The sequence below is a fragment of the Sturnira hondurensis genome, unplaced genomic scaffold, assembly GCF_014824575.4.
Source record: "Sturnira hondurensis isolate 20B ecotype Veracruz unplaced genomic scaffold, ASM1482457v3 Scaffold0000648, whole genome shotgun sequence".
NCBI lineage: Eukaryota > Metazoa > Chordata > Mammalia > Chiroptera > Phyllostomidae > Sturnira > Sturnira hondurensis.
The window spans coordinates 1,364,103-1,387,579 of record NW_028073279.1 but is presented as its reverse complement, the minus strand read 5'-3'; the positions used below and the strand labels follow the sequence as shown (position 1 = coordinate 1,387,579).

At 40.0% G+C, this 23,477-nt stretch overlaps 1 protein-coding gene across 1 annotated transcript in view; it reads left to right on the top strand.

Annotated features, from left to right (window-relative positions):
• The window catches only part of TNNI3K (TNNI3 interacting kinase), a 283,730-nt gene that overhangs the window by 159,312 nt on the left and 100,941 nt on the right, over positions 1-23,477 (top strand). The window lies entirely within an intron of this gene.

Sequence of the window (23,477 nt, the reverse complement as noted above, 5' to 3'; positions counted from 1 at the left end):
TCCAAGCTACTTAAGGAAGCCGTATCTGAAATAATGGTAATTATAACAGAGTGGTCTCAGGAGAGTCACATATACTTGAATTCCAAGAGTATTGTCAAGTTCAGTTTGTTAATGTTCAAGAAATTAACTGATGTCCTCTGGTGAAATGTTTTTAATGCAGACCATACATGTTATTATATTTAATGTAACTAAAAGAAGTCGACCTTCATGGAAGTTAATTGGAGGCTCTTGGAGTTCTGTGTGAAGAATGTTAAGAGTTCTGTCTAATTTGAATGCAAGCAACAGCCAAAAAAGTTATGTTTACAGCAGGGTACTACATCACACTTGGTGTTTCAGTGTACATCCAAATGATCTTAGTTTTTAGTGTTATTACTAAAAATGCTCAAGATGCCTTTCAAAGAGAATGGAAAAGAATGTGTAAAATTAGAACAACACAGAGATTTGGCGAAAATCAGTTGTAATCAGTTCTTTCAGCTACACAATGGCAGAACACTTAAGGTTAGTAGATTTTATTTTTATTTAAAATGCTTTAAAACATACAGATGTGACAAGGAACATATGCTTTTCAATGGCTACTGAGAATAGGAGCATTCTACAAGGTTTAACCTCATCAAAACTTACTGTAAAATTTTTTAAACAATGAATCCCTGAATGCATCAGGAGTAACAATTTTATAATTGAGCTGTGTGCTTACTAGTATTTTGGTAGTAGCATCTGAATTGACTACATTTAAAAATCCTTTGAATTCTTTGAAAGTTGATGTGTGCACTGGCTTGAAGTGCCTGTGGCATCATGGATGAGACATGAGACAAATTCACACCAACTACTGAGTCCTGTGGAAGAAAAGGCATGGCACAGCTACTCCCTCAAGGGGAGTAGAGCCTCAGACTGGTCTGGCCACTCTCTCAAGGGGGGAGCAGCTTGGAGCAGCTATGCAACTCTCTCAAGAAAAGAGAGAGAGTGCCGACCTTTGCCTAGACCCTAGACAGGCTTTTATTGGGTTTTATGCACAGGAGTTCAGGTACAACTTATTAATCATTGTCAGGCAGTAAACAGTAGATAGTATACAAAAAGAATGATAGGGCTTCTCCTAAGTCATGGTCTGTCAGCTAAAAGGCTACAGAACTTTGGGAACACAAACTCACTTTTTGCTCAGGCCTTTATCATTTAACTAAAAGAATTCTTGGCAAAGCAGGCTTCACAGGATTGTTAGGAATTCTTTCTCATGCCAAATCACCCAGGGAACTCGCCATTCCCACCCTCTGTCATGTTTTCAGGCTTAAGTCAGGCAGAGGAGGCGGATAGCCAAAGAATTCTTGGAGACTTCTCCCAGACAGACTGAAGACTCAGGCTTTGTCAAAGCTGAGGGGTGAGGGTCCATCACCCCCTTTCTCCATAGCCCCCCAAGTCTTTCCCTGGGGCTTCCACATGATCATGCCTGTCTTAGGTGATTCCCCGCTTGGGGAATCTTTCCTGTCACTGGCTAACTGATCAAGCATTGGAGGCCAGTTTTGGAAAAAGGAGAAGAAGCTGTGCTCCTGCCAGGGAAATAAGCTTTGTCTCCTTAGTGGCTTATGGTCTGAAGGTCACTCACTCAGCCTTAGCCATGGGGGGTTTCAGCTCCTGAAACCAGGCAGGGTGGTCCCCAACAGAAAATTTTACTTGAAATGTTCTAACCATCTTAATAATCTATCCTGGTTGTTTTACAACTTTGATTATATAGTACCAAATGCATTGTACCTTTTCTCTATATATTTTGACATTATGATGTAACCGTCTAATAGCATTTTATTTTAAAGAGTAAAACATATGCATGAAGTTTTACATGAAAATATTATAGCAATGAAAGAAATATATGCCCATTTGGTCCAGCACACTAATCTTAGCTTTTCTTCTACTTCCACTTTAGATTGTTATTCTGCTCATGAACATAATGTCAGGTAATGGACTGATAATTTTTGAACAGTGTTGAGTGCATTTTACATTGTTCTGCTTCTATTACCATTCCATAATGCCCATTTTTAAAGATCTGTATATAGAAATTAAACTTAGCTTAAGAATACTGATTGCTTGTTATAGGGCAAATGTTATGTTAGAGGAATCTAATAAGCTCAATAATATACTTTGTCCTGTCATCATGGAACGTAGAGTCTTATAAAGAAAACAAGCAAGCAAATTAGCAGTTACAGAAGGAAAGTCTACCAACTCTCTTTCAAACGCGGGTCCAGAACTGGGCCGTTTCTCACTCTATACACGGCTACCATTCTGATCCAAACCCTTGTTGCCTCTCACCCAGACTATCACAGCAAATCTCGATTTCTCTTCCACCTCAATTCTGCTTCCTTCAGCTCTTCATTCTATTTTCAAAAAGCAACAAGTGTCATTTTATAAAAGCCAACTCATGTCACTTCTATGATCAAAATGTTCCAGTGGCTCCCCAGGTCACTTGCAGTAAAAGTGGAAATACAACCACCTAAAAGATCCTACATCATCTGGTCCCTGCTAATGCACTGACGTGAACTTCCGCTCTCCTCCTGATTTACTGGGTTCCAATCACAAGGTCCTCCTGGCTGTTCTCTGACACTCCAGGCTTGTTCACCTGCAGACTTATGCGCCGGCTGCTCCGTCCGTGCTACCATTCTTCCCCCGCCTTTCTGCATGGCCATCCCCCTGACTTCCTTCCACACTCAAATACCCCCTCATCAGTGAGGCCTTCTCTGACCATCCTAGATCAAATAGCAACTCCCGCCCTGTAGCTTTTCCTGCTTTCTTTACTGTCCATTTTTCTGCACATCCCTCCTCACTCTCTGCCAAGCTATCGTTCATTTGTTAGATGTGAATTGTGTTGGCCCACTTCACCTAAATTCCCGAGTGCAGGGATTTGCCTGCTTTGTTCATTGCTGGTTATTGCCTGAAGCAGTGTCTACTTTTTTTAAACTTTTACCATTCCTTCTTTTATTGTTTTCTTTCTTACACTTAACTGTTAAATCTTTCCTTTAAAAAAAAACCTTTCTGTAAAAAGCTTTGTTTTATAACACTGGTGTTAAACACAGTTTCATGTGTTATGGTAATTATTATCAGACCTCACTACTTTCCAGTTTCTATACCTTTCCTACTTTACTGAACTTTTTATTCTTCCTTGTGATTTCCTTATGTCTTTTGCATTTAGAGTAAGCTTTTTAGTTTTTTATTTCCCCCAGAGATTTGAACAATATGCACCCTGTTCTTGCTCTGTGGTCATCTTACAGCCTCATAAACCATTATTAAACTTTTAATCTCTGCTTATCATGAGGGAGGAGTCCTAGCTTTGGGCCAAGCTGTGGCTACTGCTGATAGGCAGCTGCTTCTGATGTTCCCTTCAGGAGAGCCTGTGCTTTAGATGGTTACTATGAGAAGTTCTGTGGACAGAGGGAGCACGGAGGATCCATGGTAGGGACCGGGGACACTTGTGCCATAACTGAGACTCAGTCCCATCGCAGACTCTTTCTCAAAGACTCAGGTCTGAATTCCTGGCGGAGAATCACAGTTAGCAGCCTGCCTGTTTTCCAGTGTCCAGATGTGGTGCATAATTGATCAGAGGGGCGTTCTCCTGCTTTGACATGGAACATAGCACAGAATTGGAATTCAAAGGCCAGAGACATTCAAAGAGCCGAGTCAGATTCTGAATCCACAGACGTACAGTGATCTTTGGTGGTAACCACCTTGGACGTCACGGCGGGTACTACCAAAGACACAGGGGTGTGGTGCCTTTGAAGGATTGTGCTAATGATAGAGAGTAATGAATGAGGGACTTTTAAATTGGCATACAGCAACTGAAAGAAAGCAGTTGTTATCATATGTGACATAGTTCTGAACATCCTAGAAGTTATTTGAGTAGAATTTCCCAGGATTCAGAGGCCTTAAATTAGTAGGTGCAGTTGTGGGAAGACACCTACATAGTTAAATCTAAGAACCACATTATAGCTTTGGGCTCCCCTGATTGAAAGCAAAGACCTTGATATACTTTTATTTCCCACTCCTTAATATTTTCTTCTCTCTGTCCTATCCCTTAATATTTTCTAACATGATATGAAATTAGATACATGGATTTATAGTAATACATTTGTTATTCTTATTGAGTACCTTTCAAGAATAATCTTTACCCATGTAATTTAATTTAGCTATACTCATCACTCTAATTTGAGAAAACCTACCTACTATGCTAGCAGTAATGTTCTCTGGAGTTCTGTTTTACTACAGTTTCTCCATTTCTGTCTTTTTATTTTTTATTTATTTCTTCTGGAGTAAGCCTTTTTGTAAGATCCCATAATATGTGTATAATTTGAGCCTTTGAATATATGATAATTTCCTACTATTTTACTTTTAGATATTAATAAAAGTTTGGCTAGGTTGTCTCTACTTTTTTACTCTGCACAGAACTCCAGAAGCTTTTAGGAAACTGCCTCTGGTTACCTCCTCTTGAATGTTTAAAATATATCGAAGATTATATCAGACAATAAAGCTGTGTCTGCATAAAATTTCAGGACATAAAGGCATTGTAGTTATGCAGAAGAATAATCCTGCTCTTAGGCAACATGTAATGAAGTACTAGATGTGGTAGCTGGAACACGATTGCTCCAGTAGCTGTCCTTCTCGATTCACCCCTGTGTTCAAGCCAAGAACACCCTTCCTGTAAGCTCCTTCCAGCCAGTGACTGTGCACAGTCAGGGTGGTAGTGGAAGCCCATTCCTGCAAGGGTTGGACTTCTTTAACAGGCAACTTTGCCTCAAGGACTTCCCATGGGCCTGGCTAAAACTTTTGTTGAACTGTGCTGTTTTTTTTAGAATCTTCCTTGCCAACCCTGCTTCCTTCTTCTTCACAGGTGTCTAAAGTCTCATACTGCCCTTTTTTGAGGAGAGTAAGAAAGAGTAGGGGAGAAAAGGGAAAACAACTCTCTCAACATATTAACAACTGGAAAGTCTAGGCAAATATCATGTGTTGTTTCTTTTGAAGATGGAAAATTTCCATTATATAAAAATTAGGTAAAAGAGTAAAAGAAAAAGCAACCAAAAATGGTACCTTAAATTCAGTATGTGTATAGAAGAGACAACTGTTTGCCTATTTTAATATTACCTCTCTCCATTTCTCTGCAGTAACAGATCCTTAATTTTATTTGGGGTACAATACAATCAGCTCAAAATTTTATTTTAGTGAAAGCATCATCTAATCTCCAAGTTCTAGCAATTGAAATGCAGGCAGATGGGTTATGTGGGACTTGTGGGGCATCTTTCTAAAAGGAACAAGGTGTGCCCCCTCTCTCTGTCCTCCTGGGGCTTCCTGACCCATGGAAATGATGACTGGAGCTCAGAGTGTCTTAGATCATGAGACAACACACCAGAGAGAGCAAAGCAGTGAGAAAGAAGGAGTCTGCAGTCTTGACATGTAGAATTAGCACCAGAGCCCTAGACTTTCTGTCTCCAGGATTCTTTAGTATAAAAGAGACACAAACTCCTATCTGGTTAAAGACATCGTTATTTATCGTTGAATTAATTTAATTTAATTTAACTTCAAAGTAAAGTAACACCTGAAACCAAAGACTCAGTTTTCATCTGTACTCCTAAAACATTTCCCCAGTTTGTTATGCTAGATGCTTAGAAGAACCTAACAAAAATCAGTTTTCATTTTCTATTGTTGCCGTAACAAATTATCACAAACTTAGCATCTTAAAATAGCACCACTGATTATGCCCACAATTGTCTGGGAATTCTGGGCATGATTTCACTGGTTCCCCTGCTGAGACTCGAACAGCGAAGGCTCTCAAGGCTGAAATCAAGGTCAGCTGGGCAAATTTCCTCGCTGGAGACTCTCAGGGGGGGTCCAACCCGCAGCCCAATACAAAGTTGTAAATTTACTTAAAACTTTCATTTTTTGCTCATCGTTTTCGCTAGTGTTTGTGTGTTTAATGTGTGGCCCAAGACAACTCTTCTTTCAGTGTGGCCCAGAGACGCCAACAGGTTGGACACCTCTGCCTAGGGTAGCTCTGCCTGGCTTCTTTTGCCTCTGATATTCCTGGTCACATCATCCCAGTCTCAGCCCCTATCGTCATATCGTCTTCTCCTCTTTGTGTCTGTTTCTCTGCCTCTTTTGTCTCTTATAAAGACACTGTTACTGGTTTTAGGGCCCAGCCAGATCATCCAGGATGACCTCATCTTAAAATTGTTAACTTAATTACATCTACAAACACGGTTTTTCCATAATGGAATACATTATTTATATTATTATTTATATACATATAAAGTCTGAAAATAAAGTATCCATGCTTTATTTCTTCGTTGTGACTTGAAGAATAAGGAGAAGGGAACAGAAACTCGGCCCTCTAGGGAACTACAATTGCTCTCTGTCCTTCTGCATCTGGTCTCACCAGTGTCGGTAAGGACTTGAGCAAGCTGCCTGTGCGTTTCCCTTCCACTCCCCTCCTCTCTACCTGCATAACCTCCTTCTTTTTTACTGTATTTTTTCCATTACCGTACCCCCCCTACACCTCCCTCCCACCACAATTGGTATCCGGAGATTAGAAGATAGACCTATCTTTTAGGGCCATCATTTAACCCATTCCGATATCCATGCTGCAACTGGAAAATTTTCAATGATCAGCAACTCATTGAATTGTACTATTGTATATAGCGTGTATACCACAATGCTACTATGAATTGTGCATATATGTATTTGTGATGTGTGTGCACATATGCATGTGTATTTGGAGGGGTTTTTTTTGTTTTTTTATACTTCAAAAGGAAGTTCAGGATACTGAACAACCTATGTCTAAAACTTAGATATTCAGGATACACATTAAATGATACAATTAATTGTTTTCCAAGGTTTCACCCCTGTTTTCTGCTATTAGCTAGAAAATTTTAATAACCTGCATAGCATGTTATTAAAGTAGCATGACAAATGGAAATAGCAAAATTAAGTATTAATTCACTTATTCATTACACACGCATTTCTTGAATGGCTGATATGTGTCAGGCACCAGGCTAAGTATAGAGATAATTAAAAGACATATATTGTACTAAAAGATTTTACAATGTCTTAGAAGGGTATGACATACTATAAATGACTATACATCAAAATAGAAAATTATAAGTATCCAGGACAAGAGTAAAATTAAGTGGCATGGGGTCAGAAAGAGACAAAACATTTAGAAGAGAAAAAGTTCATGGACTACTTTTTAATGTAACTTTAGGTTCACAGAAAAATTGAGGGAAAGAAACATAACTTTTACTTTGCATAGCCTCCAACATTGCCAACATTCTCAGTGTGGTATTATTGCATATTTGACAAAGCTGATGAATCTATATTACACATTACTATCACCCAGAGTCCCCAGTTTGTATTATAGTCCACTCTTGTGTTTCACGCTCTGAGGGTTTAAGCAAAGTTCTAACGGCGTGTATCTGCCAACTTGGTGTCACACGGAGTACTTCCGGTGCTGCCCCAAACCCGGGGCGCTCCGCCCCCTCATCCCCTCCACCCTTACCCTGGCAACCACTGATCTTTTTACTGTCTCCACAGTTCTTCCTTTCCAAGAATGTCATATAGTTAGAATGATGCAGCATGTACTATTTTTAATTGTCTTTTTTTTCACTTAGTAATATGCACTAAAGTTTCTGCCATGCCTTTTTATGAATTGATAACTCACTATCTTTAGCACTGAAATCACTCCATTGGCTGGGTGCACCGCAGTCTATGTACTCATGCATCCACTGAAGGGCATCTTGGTCGCTTCCAAAACTTGGAAGCGATGAGTAAAGTTTTTAAAAATCTTCATGTGCAGGTTTTTGCATGGGTATAAGTTTTTAAGTCTTGGGTAGTTACTAAGGAGTATGGTTGCTGGATCTTTAGGTAAGATTTATATTTTGTTCTGTAAGAAACTGCCAAACAGTTTTCCAAAGCGGCTGTACCATTCTACAGTCCCAACGCTGATGAATGAGAGATCTTGCTGCTCCACACTCTCACCAGTATTTGGTGCTCAGATCTGCATTTCGATCCTTTACCACATGTGTATGCAACGATTGAATAAATAGATTTGCGTGCATTTTTGTGCGTGTGTAACTACCAGAGAGGATGAAATCTGTGTAAGTACAAGCCAGAAATTATGTGGAAGAAATCCTAACATATTTGGAAGAGTAAAACTGCCAATAAACATTTGTTAGACATTTTCTATATTTAAGTCAATACATTTAAAAATGGCCATTTCAAAATAAACATTTTGGATTTCCCCGCAGATATCCCTATGCATCTAATTATTCAAACAAAAGAAGGGAAAGAACAATAACAGAATCTAGCAAGTCCACCAGAGGCAGGCACTGAGATCTGCTTCCATGAAATGTCTTTCTTGACTTTTATTTTGCCTTTGAGGACAGGCGCAGGGCTGGAGAAATACTTCAGAGAGCTTTTCTGGTCAGCTACATTTTGCCAAGCTGTTGTATCTTTCTCAAACTTTTCAAAATTACCGAATAGCAGCATACATCTCCAACTATGACTTTATCAGGACAAAAGACTGCAACCAGCATCACAGCTTTCAGAATTCTTTATCATGTCACCAAGCAGCTCCCGTCAAACTACAGTGCACTCAAGCTATCACAAGGCAGCGTCGGCAGGAAGGCGTCACGTTCCGCAGACGCCAGCGTTAGAAAGAGCTGTAGTCAGTGTCAAAGGAAATATTATCACACGGCAGCTCTTTTCAAGTAGAATGTGATTTTTATCAATTTTTGAAACTAATTGTTTGACTTCAAATTTACATGCCACTTTAAAAAGAGGAGAGGAAAAGGTGGGTTCCTGCTGGTACTGCCTAGAATTTTAATTATTCTCTTTTTCTTATCTTGAATGTATTTTATCTCCATCCACAAGCATCGTCAGTTCCCTATTACCTTCTAGATAGGAGAGAAATCACTGGGATTTGCTGGAGCTCCTATGAAGTTTAAAGACTCTTCCCGATATTGAACAATACCCTCAGCACTGCCACCAGGACTAACATCTAATGTCCAGTGTCTGAAAAACAAACAAACACTTGACCAACTTCTAATTCCTCAGGATTCAAAAACACATAAAGGAGGGTCCAGGCTTTGAAGGTGCTTACGGCTGAGTGGGGGATGCAGAAATATACATAAAGGATGAATGGTTACTTTTGTATAGTGTTTTGCAAATTTCTAAGGTTGTACAGATTCATTGTTTAATTCTTACAATAACCTGACAAGATAGCTCTTAAAAATAAGAGAATTTCAGTTAACAATTTGAGTAATTTTTTAAAAAAAATTCTTAATCTAGTTCAGCAGACCTGAACTAGTCTTGTTTTCCTGAATCCACTGTTCTTTGTACTACACTATAGCCATATAGCCATAAGAGTTTAAATTAGAAAAAAGAAAACCAATATTGTAAAGTGAGGAAATTGGTAGAAATGGCATAAGAAGTGACCGATTGCTAAGGATAAGAGGACTGACATCACCCAAAGAACTGACAGGAGCAAAGATGTGAGTCATTTCGTAGAGGTGGGCTTCCACTGGGCCTTCCCAGGACCACCATGTGGGTTTTGCCCATAAGCACATGTGCATGGGATATCCTCCGGATCACCAGACTCTTGTCCAGCAACCTCAGAAAGCTTCTTTCCCAGCACAACACAATCTGAAAGACCAAGAGGAGCGGTCGGGGAAGAGACGAGAGCTCTGGATTTTTTTGCTTTTAATTTATTTAGTTCAATAGCTCCTTAGAAACTGACTCCTCCTAAGAAAGGTTTTTCTTTTTTAATTTGGGGGCTAAATTAACCCTTTTGAGATGTGATCACTCAGAGTCTTTGAGACCATAAAATGTTATCATATCTTCTGAAAGACCTCATAATGCCTCAGGGTGATTTCTAACCTATTTATTTGTTCTTTTTCTTTATTTAAGATTGTTCACACATCCTTATTTACATGCCATAAAGTCAATATATATATATATATATATATATATATATATATATATATATATGTGTGTGTGTGTGTGTGTGTGTGTGTGTGTGTATACATAATAGAAAATTATTTAGTGAGGAATGTATCAATTATTCATTTGAATCCTCATCCTTATTTTGTCTTATGAGAAACCAGCTAATTAATTCTCTGATGCTGGCAATTTTATTTTCTTTATTTCTTTATTGAGAAACACTATTTGGCAAGCTTATAATCATAAATGTTTTTCACATGTATTATTTTATGTACTCTTTATTTTTTTAGAAATTCACAGTGCTAAAAGGAAATCTGAAGCTCAGTAAATTAATTTCTGCCCCCAGTGAAGTCACTTAGTTGGTGAAATGTCAGAGCTGCTATTTGGACACAAACGCTTCAGCCCCCACCCCTCACTTGCTCCACCTTTTACGATGCTCTCCAGCCTGCCCTCAAGGGCCAGAGCGTGGGGCCACTCCAAATCATCTCCTGGAGACCAGACACTCACACTAATGTTTGCATTTGTTTCCTTGATATATAGGGTGTGCGGATGGCCTGTATAAGACTCTCGTTAACTTTATCATCATAAAGTTAAATAAAAGAGCTATACACAAATCAAAACCAAGCAAAAAAAATAACACTAAAATGTTCAGAACCAAAATGTTCTGTAATGTTGGGTAGGTACAGAATACAAAATGTCTACAACATGCAGGGTAGTTTGCATATGTCTTTGGAATACTAATAATTTGTCATTTCCATGCTGCATGCAGAGTCCGGGTGGTTGTTGGTAAACTTGATAAAATTACTGGCTGTATTTTGGCTTTGTTTCAGCTGGCAGATTCTTGGATTACTCAGTCACATAAAGCCAACATCATGAAGTATGCATGTTGTTGAACTATTGAGTCCCATATCACATTTTCTATTAACACATTCTCACTGGATTTTCTAAATGCTATCAAGGCAATGCACCCTTCCATGCTTCAGCTTAGCTCCTCCTTCACATCCCATGGGTCCCCTCCACCAGCTCCAGGCTTGCTGCTGAGCCCCTCCCTCTCCACCTCTCCCACAACCCCCCTCTCTCCTTCGCTTGGTCCCTTTTTCTTCCCTCTCTCTTTCCAGTCTTTTCGCCTTGGTCATTATTGTTGTCCTTTATGGAACTTACTTTTTTAACTTACAGATTTCACTATTTTAACAATTATCCTCTTTGCTTCCATTAAAAACAATATTCAAAATAAATGTTTCTAAATTATTGTGGCAGGTTATAAATGTAGGCCCTACTTTTCAATTTAATTTTTCTTAAACCATTCTGTGTGACCCTGTCAAAGCATGTGTGAAGAAAAGTAGATGAAATTTGAAGCCACTAGATGTGGATTCTAATCATAATTCTGACACTTTTAACAAATGTCTTAGGAAAATCATTTTAAGCTTCTCAGCATCAATTTCTCAGCTATAAGATGAACTATTAATACCACCGTGTAAGGCTACTGTAGAGACTACGTGTGAGTAGGATTTCCAAGAGCTTTGTTACCTTGGGAAGTTGTTTACCCTTTCTGTGAGTCAATTTCCTCATGTTCCAAAGAGTATAATCATCGCTACATCTAGTTCGTTGGGTTGCCTGACTATTAAAGTGGTTAACATGTATGGCTTGGAACTATAGCTAACACATTGTGATGTACATGTTATTTACTATTATTACTTAATACCTAACACCGGGCCTAACATTGAAAGGAGATGTCCTGTAGGCAGTTCTTTTCAACAAATGGGATCCCCAAAATATATTCCTAGAACACTGATTTGTCCAAAAGACATAAGTGCTCAATATGTAGAAAGCATAACCAGACAAAGGTAGGACACATTAGAAAAGTTGACTGATAGGACATGATGACTGGTTTTATTAGGGGGGTGAGAGCAAGAAAGAATCAAGGATGGCTCCCTGGTTCATTTTTGGGTAACTCGATTCGTGGGGATATCTCACACTAAGAAGAGAAGCAAGGTTTGGGTGGGGGAGGAGATCACAGGGTGTTGTGTGTATGGCACGACGGCTAAAGTACACTGGGCAGAAGGTTTGTTGAAGTGGTGGGGAAAGTGAAACTAGTGGATTGAAGAGGAGATGGTCAGTGACGAAGTAGAAGTAGTAAGTATAAAAAAGCCCTTCAAGAATATTGACCGTAAAGAGGAAGAGAGAAATAGAATGTCGTCCAAGAGGGTTACTTGGAAAAAATGCCGGATGTTATATCAGTTGCTGAATTGATCATTCACAGCCACAATGTTTACTTGAGCTGCCATCATCTGCCAAGTCCTAGGTGGCAAAGGATAAAAAGTGGCTTAAGAATGGTGTTATTATCTGAGGAAATAGATATATAGAAAAAATAAGAAAAAAGAGGATATACATGGAGTTGAAAATAGTATCATGAGCACTCCGTCTCAGAGTCATGTTTGGGTAAGATTTCAGAGAGGCGGTAAGAATTAAGCTTGTTTTTGAAGCAGGGCTGGGACTTCTCTCGCGGTGGGTGTGAGTAGGGTGAGCGGAGCTTCAGGCAGTCAGTGATCAGAGGGGCAGGGGTAGGAGTGTATGCAGCTCATTTCCTTATCTTTACTGGAAAGGTGGTTTTGTCCTAAAGCATTTTCTGCATCCTGCACAATAGCCAGCGGTGAGTGCCAAATAAATATTAACCAAACACTTGCTGAGTAAATGCTGGTTCTATAGGAGGCTGATACAGAAGAATTTGCCTGTCAAAAGTCTTTTTTTTAAAGATTTTATTTACCTATCTTTAGGGAGGAAAGGAAGGAGAGAAGGAGAGAAATATCAATGTGTGGTTGCCTCTGGTGTGTCCCCTGCTGGGAACTGGCCTGCAACCCAGGCATGTGCCCTGACTGGGAATCGAACCACGATTGTGTGGTTCGCAGGCCCGCGCTCAACCCACTGAGCTACACCAGCCAGGGCTGCCTGTCAAAAGTCTTAAAAGGAAAACTAAGGTCTTAAATCTCGAAGATATTATTTTGAGCTGCAAATTTATATCTTTACAGAGAATATGGAACAAATTCTGAGTAACTACAGAATTTAATTCTATGGAACTTAGGGAAAGTTACTGCTGGTTATAACCATCCTATAAAATACCCTCATCATCCCCCCAACTTTTTTTGCCCTTTACTTCTCTAATATCAAGAAAAAATTTTATTTCAATAAAAGTTTCAGTAATTTCCCTAGCTCATGAGTCTTGCTCCTAATCTTATAATCTTATTGAATACAAGCACTGTGAAAACCAGGATAAGAAGAAATCACTGGACAGAATCTTGAAAACATGGGGCTATTTATTTAGAAGAAATGTTGGGTGTAAATTCAAACTTGGAGAAGATGACACGAACAAGGGAAAGGAGAGAGGGGAGAAGGAGCCAGGGTGTACTGTGGGGACCATCACACATCATCGACAAAGGGTTAGAACTAAAATAGCCCCAAACCGTCATGGTTAGTACCTTACATTTCTGTGATCCGTACTTCTACGCCACAGAGATTAGAGCGTCTAGTGTCTTGAAAGAAACCAACAGCTTCCCTCTTAGCTGTTGAAGAGATGCTGAATGATTCAGTGAGTTTTTAAAAAATAGACTCATTTGTTTCTTTGAGTTTTCTAAGTGTCCTTGGTGAAAGGCATGTGGAGCTAAGTACACTTTTAACCTGTCCTTTTGCAGAGAGATGTGGGTCAGTCCCTCTGTGCTCACTGAGCGGGAGAGGGACACCACAGTGAAATCTGTAGCTTCAGAGTTGTCCAGTCCGTAAGCAGTTTCCTTCCCTGAGTTACCTACAAACGCCTGCTTCCCTAAGGGCTGAAAACAAATTCTCCCGAAGCCATACTTTCTGAAACATTCACTTACACTCTTCTGAGAGGTTAGAAGGGGAAACTCCGGAGAGGTCGAGCTCAGCAAGAGCACAGACTCTGCTTGTCGGAGATAGAGCCGCCTCGCGGGCTCTCCTGGTATTGCCCGAGTCCATGGCTGCTCTACTTTCGGCGGGAAACCTTATTTGTTGATAAAGCTCTCCTCTCAGCTCTTATTTTTTAGGCCCAGCTCTTCTTTGCTTGACACATGTACACCTACTTCTGGGTCTTTTAACAGGAAAGTTGGTACCTGAAATAGCAATACCTAGATTATGTTCCAACTCTGCCATGCTGAACTCACAAATTTCTCTTAACTTGTTTTCATATATTTGTTCTTCTTCTCTCCTCTGTCTCTCCGTGTTTCTTCAGTCCCCATTAGTATCTAGCATGCAATTTGATTATGCAGAGAAAGAAAGTTATCTCAGACCTTTTGTGTCCGAGTGTTAACTAAATACTCAGGAGGCCCATAGCACATTGGGAAAAAGTTAGTATTGGATTCGGTTTCTTCCACGTGAATGAGAAGAGTCCTATGACACTTTTTGTTGGAAAAAGTTGGAGTCTTTTAGCATCTGAATCTCCACACTCAGCAGGGGCTGGTGACGTGTTTGAAGCCTTAGAAATCAGAGAAAGGAAGTATGGGGTACAGGAAAAACAACCATTACTTGTCAGGAGATCCACAAGGGGACTTTGGCATAAAGCAAAGCTCTTAAAATTCTTGCTTTATAAAAAGATCATTTAATGATTTCCAATATCCCTTCAAACTCTAAAATATTTCTTGCTATGCCTCCTGTTGGTCTTAGTCTCCCAAGTTGCTGCTTCATAGACATTCATATTATTTTCCTTTGGTGTAGTTTTTGGAAGACTTGCATTCTCTTATCAAATGTATTGGGCTGGCCAAAAAATTCATGAGGTTGTTTCTGTAAGATGGTTCCAGTAGCACCTCAGTGGTCTTTAAGTTCATCTGAAACAATTTTGTGAAATTATATTGTGACAGCTGTCATATCAGCATGCATTAAAAAACTTAGCAACATTGCTGAATTATGCTGTAGTCATTTTAATATAGAAGACAGAAGAAAATCATCAACATGTTCAGCACAGTATGCTTTATTATTTCAAGAAAGGTAAGAAAGCAACTGAAACACAAAAAAGCTCTGTGCAGTGTATAGAGAAGATGCTGCGATTGATCGAACACGTCAAAAGTGATTTGCAATGTTTTGTGCTGCAGATTTCTCCCTGGACGATGCTCCACGGTGGGGTAGGCCCCTTGAAGTTGATAGAAATCAAATCGAGATGTTAATTGAGATCGACATTATACCACGTGGGAGATAGCCAACATGCTCAAAATATCCAAACCAATAAAGTTATTGGTGATCATGGAAAATGTGTCTTTTATTTTATAGAAAAATCATACGGACATTTTGGCCAACTAAATGAATGTCCAGTGCATTGCAGGCCCCACATATACAGACTGGGGTTTGCATAGAAATCTCAAAGCTTTATTATTTTTTAAAACCAGTGTGACTTTTGAACAGTAATTATTGGAAACTTCTTTGATGCTTTTAGTTTTATGACTTTATTCAGTAATCAGATTAGTTAATTATTACTTTTCCACATTTGAGTGGCACGTAGTTTTGTCATTTTCTTCATTCTTCATATTTTTGACTGTGTGCTTTGTGGGAGGAAATTTCTCTGAGAAATTTTCACTGCCAGCCTGAGATCCACCCAAATACAGGTTTCACAACCAGTGGTCTGAAGTGAAACTCCTGTGTTCATACGTGGTCCCAATGCAGTAGGAAATGTTGGGCCCTGTGAAGAAAATACAGTCCTTATGATGTTTTCCAATACCTTTCCTCTCTTTCTCAATTTTAAATTAATATAAAACAAATGATATACAATGACTCCATAGCTGTCATGTCTGTGATATTTTCAATGGTCACTGCAGCATTCAGAAAGGTTCCATTCTGCAGTTTGCATACCTAAGAAAGATCAGCAATAACTGTAGCCATGCATAGAAATTACAATTATACTTGTTGATTCTAGGGCATTAAGTACTAGAATCCCCATAATCAATAATATGTGTGAGTGTGAGTGTGTGATTTAGTCAGTCATTATCACTCTTCAGCTTGTATTTCACGGTACTGAACAAATAGTAAGTGAAAAATGAGGATTTTTTTCCCATTACCCTCAATAAATGAGCTTAACCACAATACAAATCTTATAATCCACCTCTTCAATCAGCACGGCAGTGGGGCAAATCCAGTAGCTTTAGAGGGAAGCCTTCACACCTACTTCTACTGACAGACTGAAATCTGTTTTAGGAAAAGTCAAGGATCTGCAATCCTTTGCATTTATTGGAGTTTTCTGTTACCCTGGCTTCCAGGAGTTTGCTGCAATTAGGTTTTCAGTGTTTTAAAGTTCATGATGAGAGGCTTTGCTTAATTCCTTCTTCTTACCTAGATTATGTTCCAACTCTGTATAGTGCGATTCTAGACTGAGTTTGGGGACCATTGTATTGTCACCATGGCTGTCCCCTGGCATTCCTTTCCTAAAGCACCAAGGTAGGCATCTCAAGTCCGTCTGTATAAAGCCAAACTAAGATTGCTTTCCGGAAGCAGGCAAAATTAAAATTACAGATTTTTTTTGTAGTGAAGAACCACTTTCAAAGAAATTAATAGGGAAACCTGGGCTTGGGTCTCAGTGGCTTTTGGCAAAGAGGCGTGACCTGATGAAATAATATTTAAAAAAAACAGAGTTTCACAGGTTTCACTTTTCTTACAAAAAAGCAGAACAAAAAAGATGCTTTGGTCATGTTAGTAGTCCCAGGACAGCTGATGTTGAGCCCCAAGGTACAAAGGAGAGGTCAGGTAATAAGGATTGAGGCTTTATTTGGCTCTGAAGCAAAATATATAATTTGTGAATGTACTATACAGTTGTTGCCAGGTTTCTTTGCACAGCCCAAATCGTGAGGGACCCTCAAGTGTTTGCTGAGGGCCTAATCAGTATATAGCATACATGAAACAGAGATATCAATAAGGTCTGTGAACCCAAATATGCCATCCCCATCGGCTGGGGCTCAAAGCCGGTACTCCAGGGGTTACTCACCATGAAGGTAGTGAGTTTTTAATCATTTTTGTTACTATAATGATGTAAGAAACAGAGATAGAAAGATATAAAAAAGAAAGAGAGACTATGACAATACATCTGTGTATACAAGGAGCTCATGTAGATGACTTACGACTCTTTTTTAGGGAAAGGGCACAAATCTCCAAAGCAAGTAGCTGTAAATTCCACTGCGTCTCAGGGGGCCAGTTATCACCTTGCATTTTACTTGAAACAAATTGGAAGCAGTGCAGAGTAGGGGGATCACACACACAGAGGTAGAGAGGCACCGAGGGGCTTGGCAGCATGAGTGCTCAGAAGGGGTCTCCAAGGGCAGCTCACGGGGAGAGAACATTGTGGTTCCCTACACTGAAGGTCAAGGAGGTGGGACACCCAGGAGAAGCCTGAAGCAGGAAAAGGGTTCCGGGCCATCTCATAGCAATGGGGACAGAAAGGTGGCAGCAGGTAGACCCAGGACTCCTCAGCCTTGGGTCTAAATGACTGCTTGTCAGGCAGGTGTGTTTGTAAACTGATGACTTCCACAGTGTGATGAGGTTGAAAATGAAGCCCAATTGCTTCCACTGATTTAACCCTTGAAATGTGCCCAGGCATGCCGATTGCCATGTGTCTTTAATTATGTGAATTAATCACCTTTAGGCATATATCAGAAAACAGGGGCTTGTAGGGAGTCTGGGAGGCCCTACTGGGGTGTCACTTGGTTACACTTCTAAGGTTGTCATCTATTCAAATAAGGACACTGAGAAGTTGGCCATAGTGCCCTTAAAGAAGTATTTGTTAGTAGCAAGTGGCACAGACAACTTGCTACTATGGCTGTATTAATTCATAACAAATAAGTCAATATTTATGCCATTTTTCTTAAGTGACCTAAAAAAAACCTCTTATGGTAGCGGAGTGAGAGGAGCAAGTCACCTTAATCCTCTAATGTCACTATGAACAGTAGTCCAGCTCTGGAAGAAAGTCGTAATTGGAAAATGGTCTAATAATCAGGCCAGGCTGATTAATAGTGACAATTAGCATTGGATGACAGTGCATAGCCAACTGATTATGAATCATTTGAGCACTTTAGGTAAATTTTCAATACAGGTAATTAAAACAAAAGGACTCATGATGCTTACATAATGACTTCATTACATTAATTCAGTTCTGATGTTAGAGAAAAATTTTCTTGTGTTGCAAAGAACCAGAGATTTTAACTTCCATTCACCTTTGTTTCAAAGAGAACTGGAGAAAACACTTAACAGATATGAATACACACACATACTCACACACCATGTTAAAATGGCCTGTTGTTTTTTTTTTCTGAAAGTGAACTGTGTTGCTGTGGAAGAAAGAACTGAAGGTCAGAGCCGGGACTGTATCTGCATCCTTATCTGAAATAAATGTTGCCCTCAGTTGCATTTTGTATTCTGCTAAGTGTGTGCATTGTTAAGGTTAAGAGAACTTTATTGTGGAGTGATCTGAAAGGGACAGACATTCCAGAGAGATAAATACTCAATTCTTCTATATAAACAATTGACTTGAATCATTTGCTTCCTGATAAAAGACAAAGCTGGAGCCAATTCCAAATACTGCAGTATCCATGCCGTCAGCGGAACAAAGATTCCTTCAGGTGAAATGCAGTCGCTCAGTCGAAGCAGTAATAGTTTTGGAGAATGAGACAAAGGGAATGGAGCAGACTTTCTGGGTCTAAGAATGAGCTTTGTACTTTACAAAGTGCATTTGCCTTTAAGTCATACAAACACTCTGTAACGTGAGTCCATGTGTTTTAATGATAACCAATACCTGTTTAGCAGTTCGCCATTTACAAAATGTCATGCATTATCTTCCAATTTCCTTCGTTCCTCTCATAATTTTTAAAGACGAAAAAGGATGACTGAAAAAGTTAAAGTATTAGTAATGTGTGCAAAATCACAGGGCTAGTAACAGAAAAGAGCAGGTATTCTAACACTAGGTTTTAGCCCTACACACCGCCTTCTGGATCTCTTAAGACCCTTTCTTCTACTTCATGAATGACTTTTTTCCAGAATCAGTTCTTACATTCATTGTACTCTTTTCTAGGTCTCTCGCAGTGCAAACCACTTTAAACTCCATCTTACGTGTGAAAACATTCCTTCCTTTTAGTTTGTGCTTCATTCCCCTTCACACTGCGGCTTCTTGGAAGGCACACATTGCAGTGTCCCACACAGAGCTGGGTCTTCGCAGCGGGAAGAATAAACGTGTACAAATCCCACGCAGGTCAACACTGCTCTAGTGGTTATTTCCCCGACATTGCAGGGTGATGAAGGCAGCAGCAAAGCCCTCGGAGGGCCATCACTGCCGGGGTTGACTGGGCCCACTCAGCTAAGCGACACGCTTCTGGGCTCAGGCCTCACTTGGCATAACAAATTTACAAATCAGCAAATAGCATGGACTTTCCAGATCCCATGCCCTTAGTTTAAATCAAAGTGTGAAATTCAATGAATGCTAAAAATTACTGTAAACTAAGGGCTTGTCGATCTTTGTCTACGTTACCTCCTGTAATGGTGTTCACCATTTCTCACAGCTATTTGGAGAGCATTCATCAGTGGCATTCACTCTTAACAATGTTTCCAGAGCATTTAGAAGGCTGGTGTGTGTACACAGCTTATTTGTACATATTTGTGTATTATAGTATCTGCTTACCAGTTTTCTTCTTTCTTGGATGTAACCTATCTCTTCTCATCTCCTGCCCCTTACTTCTGGATTCTTTGCTCCCAGATGGTAGGACTTGGCCAAGGAGCTAGCTTAACCAATTACTGACGAATTCAAAGCAAAGAGGTCAGACTCACAGGGCTATTTCTACCAAATGTTACATGTGTGAAGATGCTCTGGAAACTGTCATATACAGGGTCCGGCAGAAGTAACACCCGCTTGAGTGTGGTAGATAGGATCATAATATATGTGTAATAATTTACAATTTTAATTTGCACATTTCACCTAAAAGGTCACATGGGTGCTTAAGTACGGTACTGTTATGTTACAGAATTGCATGCTTATGATTTTGTAGTAAGAGTTTGTAATAAAAGGAGGTATTATTTGTGCCTGACCCTGTATAACAAAAGACTGCCTCTCCCCAGAATTTTATACAAAAGCAAAGAGATAAAAATGAACACCCCAGGTGGTCTTCTGGGGGAGAAAAAGTCTTGGAATGCCCATCACCTTTCTTTTCTTTCTCCCTTCTGATCCTGATGATAGTCTTCTCGGCACTGACACTCTTCAGGGGCCTGGTTCCTTCCCCTGTCAGTTTGCACGTTCTCTGTTCATAGTGACTATGCTGCGTTCCCCTACGAATGACACTATCAACCCTGCTCTGGAAGGGTGGAAGCTGAGTCTTCACTTGCTGTGTCTTAGTGGTACAGAGATGTAGTAGATTTATTTCCATGGAGCTTATTGACTTCATTCTCATTATTCTAGGGTTGTGCTTTGAACACAGGCATTTGGGGCACTAGCTAGTGGACCTCTCTTCACCCAAGCCAAATTTCTAGAACTCTTATCTCAATATCTAGTCGCAGAGTCCTGGTTCCTCGGGGCCTGCCTGGAGGATGTGGGAGTCAGCTTCTCCTAAAAAGGGGAGACTATGGAGAATGAAAATTGAATGCTGCCTTCACCTCTCACCAGCTGTGATACTGGCCACCCGATGTAACTGCCCTAATGTCTGCCCATAGAACAGACATGCTAACACCAACCGCACTGTGAGTTCATGAGTGGAAAGGTACTGAAAGCGCCCGGGCCTGCCCGTAACAGGCTATCATGCACTGTCTACTCTGTCTTGTCTTCATGGCCACCTTCTCTCTGTTCCTGCCCCACCGCTCCCACAATTTCCCTTATTCTCACTCTTCTCAAAACTTGAAGATCATGACAGCTCAGTAATACACTCTTGAACTCATCACTGATAATAATTGTACCTCTCCCATTGCCACAGCTGGTTTCAGCTCCAAGCCGTTGCCTTTCCCAAGTGCCATCGACCCCAATGCTGATAACCCAGTGCCGTCACTTCACCCCCACCTGACCTCCTCCATTTATCTTACTCCAGATAGGGAGTATGGCTTAGCACTTCAAAAACAGTGAGTCTTAGAGGTAGTTCTAAAAATTAGTTTCCTTTGTTCCTGAGTGGTCAGAAAAGGAGTAGACAAATCCAAAAGACAACTTGAAGCAATAGAGAACTTTGCTCTGTCCCCGCACTTCCCCACGTGCTCTCCCTCTGCAGGGGCATTTCTTTTCAACATCTGGCCCCGGGTGCTTGTATGAACACACACTGTCCCGTGTTCCTGCGTTCCATGCAGTGTCCTGTGAAAATGGACACTGCGCTCTTCGTTTTATGTAACCAACTATCGCTGGTTAAGAAATTAAGAGTTCGCTTGGAATGTTATTTCAGTGTGATAAAATTGGTATTTAGCTGGTGAATTCAATCTTGCCAAGCATATTGTTGACTTATTATTCAGATTCCTCAGCCTCCCAAGTCAGCCACTGTCCTTTTCATACAACCTCGCAGGGTTTTAGGTATGACAACCCTTTCTCCATGCCTCCTTTTTCATTGATGTTCGAATATGGTTGTCTCCATTTTCCCACCACCACTTACCCCCCTACCCACGCCCACCTCCCACCCTCACCTCCCACCCTCAACTCCCCCCACCCCCGCTTGACTCCATCCATTGGTCCCTCACACATGTTCATTTACATCCCTCCCCTTCTTTCCCACGTTACTTCCCTCTCCCCTCCCCTCTGGTTACTATATGTTCCTTGTTGATTTCAGCGCCTCGGGCTGTATTTTAATTGGATATGTTATTACTTTGGCCTTAAAAACTCTAAACTAGAGACCTTGAAGGGCATCCTTGGTTTTTGTTCCTTTTTTTATTCTCTAAATCTAAGCTGTCCCAAAATTTAGATGCTTCTTTCAGATGTTTTGATAGGTTCACCCTATCTTTTTTGTTTACTTGTTTTTCACCCTACCTTCTTTCTTTAGTGCTTTTGTACCTGGAGCCTAAAATTGTTACACTCATCTCTCTACTTTCAGAACATTACACCTTATACATAAAAACCTGCTAATTCCTTTCTACCTGCTCTCAAATTCCCTTGTAATCCGACACCCCCCTCACTCGATTTCCCCACCCCCCATTGTTCTCCAGCTTTTAATTTGGTAAATTCACTGTTCTTATGATTCCTATTACAGACTATACACATTCCTCTCTCTTGGCCTTTAACAAGATCCCCCAAACTGTTCTTCTTTCCTCCTTCATCTCTGCCTCTTCCCCTACTCAATACAGAGTATGCCCACAAGTTCTTTGTCTATCTCACTCATCACTGCATCTCAGGGTATAGAAAATTTTCTAGCACATGCTCAGCCCCCAGCTGGTATTTGTACACTTACTGACTATCCTTCAAGGCCTACTCCAAAGCTAATTCTTTTTAAAATTTATAGTTTTTAAAAATTTTTGTATTACCCACATTCATCTTCATTTTCATCAGCTGATAGGTTCCTAGAAAATGGAACCTATGACTTGCATCACTTGCATCTCTCAGAATGTCTTGATAGAGTGAGAAAGTAAATATTGTATATTTTCAGTTTTTTAAATTAATTTATTTGTTCATAAGAGGTTTATTTGTTCTTAATTTATTTGTGTATAAGATACTCTTATGTAATAAGCAGCATGCTAAAAATGCAAGCGGTGCAGCAATGAACATAATTCCTGCACCCTGAGACACACTGCCTCTCATACCATAATGCATCGGGCGGCCCAGGGAGAAATGCACTTACGTTTCTGTAACAGAAGAGTAAAATATTGCTAAACACTCCAGTCCACCTTCAGCAAGCTGATAATCATTCTTAGTAATGTAACATACTTTTTGCTTTGGAAAAATTCAAATGAACAAATCGATAAACAAAATATTTGCTACATGCGTAACTTATTTGGGGCTTCTCTGGAGCCACAGTTTTGAAGGTTAAGTAGGTGTACTGTGAGCTTTCCCTATGTTTAATTAGAACGGTTCCATTTGCAAATCTGTTTTATAGAAGGAAATGATGCTGCTAACTTTTTTTTATTTTCCAGCTACAGCTGACATTTAATATTATATTAATTTCAGCTACATGGCATCGTGGTTAGATACTCTATAATTTACCAAGTGACTCCCTAATAAGCCTAGTATCTACCTGACACCACACAATTACTACAACGTGGTTCCCTATGTTCCCTGTACTGAACTTAAGAAAGGCATTCAGTAGAAGTGGTCAAAGGCAATCTCATCTCGTCATGCTTGTGCAACATCCAACAACTCAGTTCACTAGTATGTGGGACAAATGACCTCTCTCTGGGTTGTCCAGAGGGCAGCCTTGGTTTACTTCTTCAGAGGATTACTCTTAATTTAGCTTGAATTCTTGAAAGGAGATGCTAATGACCTTTAAACACGTTTTTCCCCCCAAACCTTCCAAAGTAATTTAACTAGTCTCATCACACAGGCCTCAAAAACACTCCTTTGTCTTAAGACTGTAGTAAGGACATATCGGCAGAGA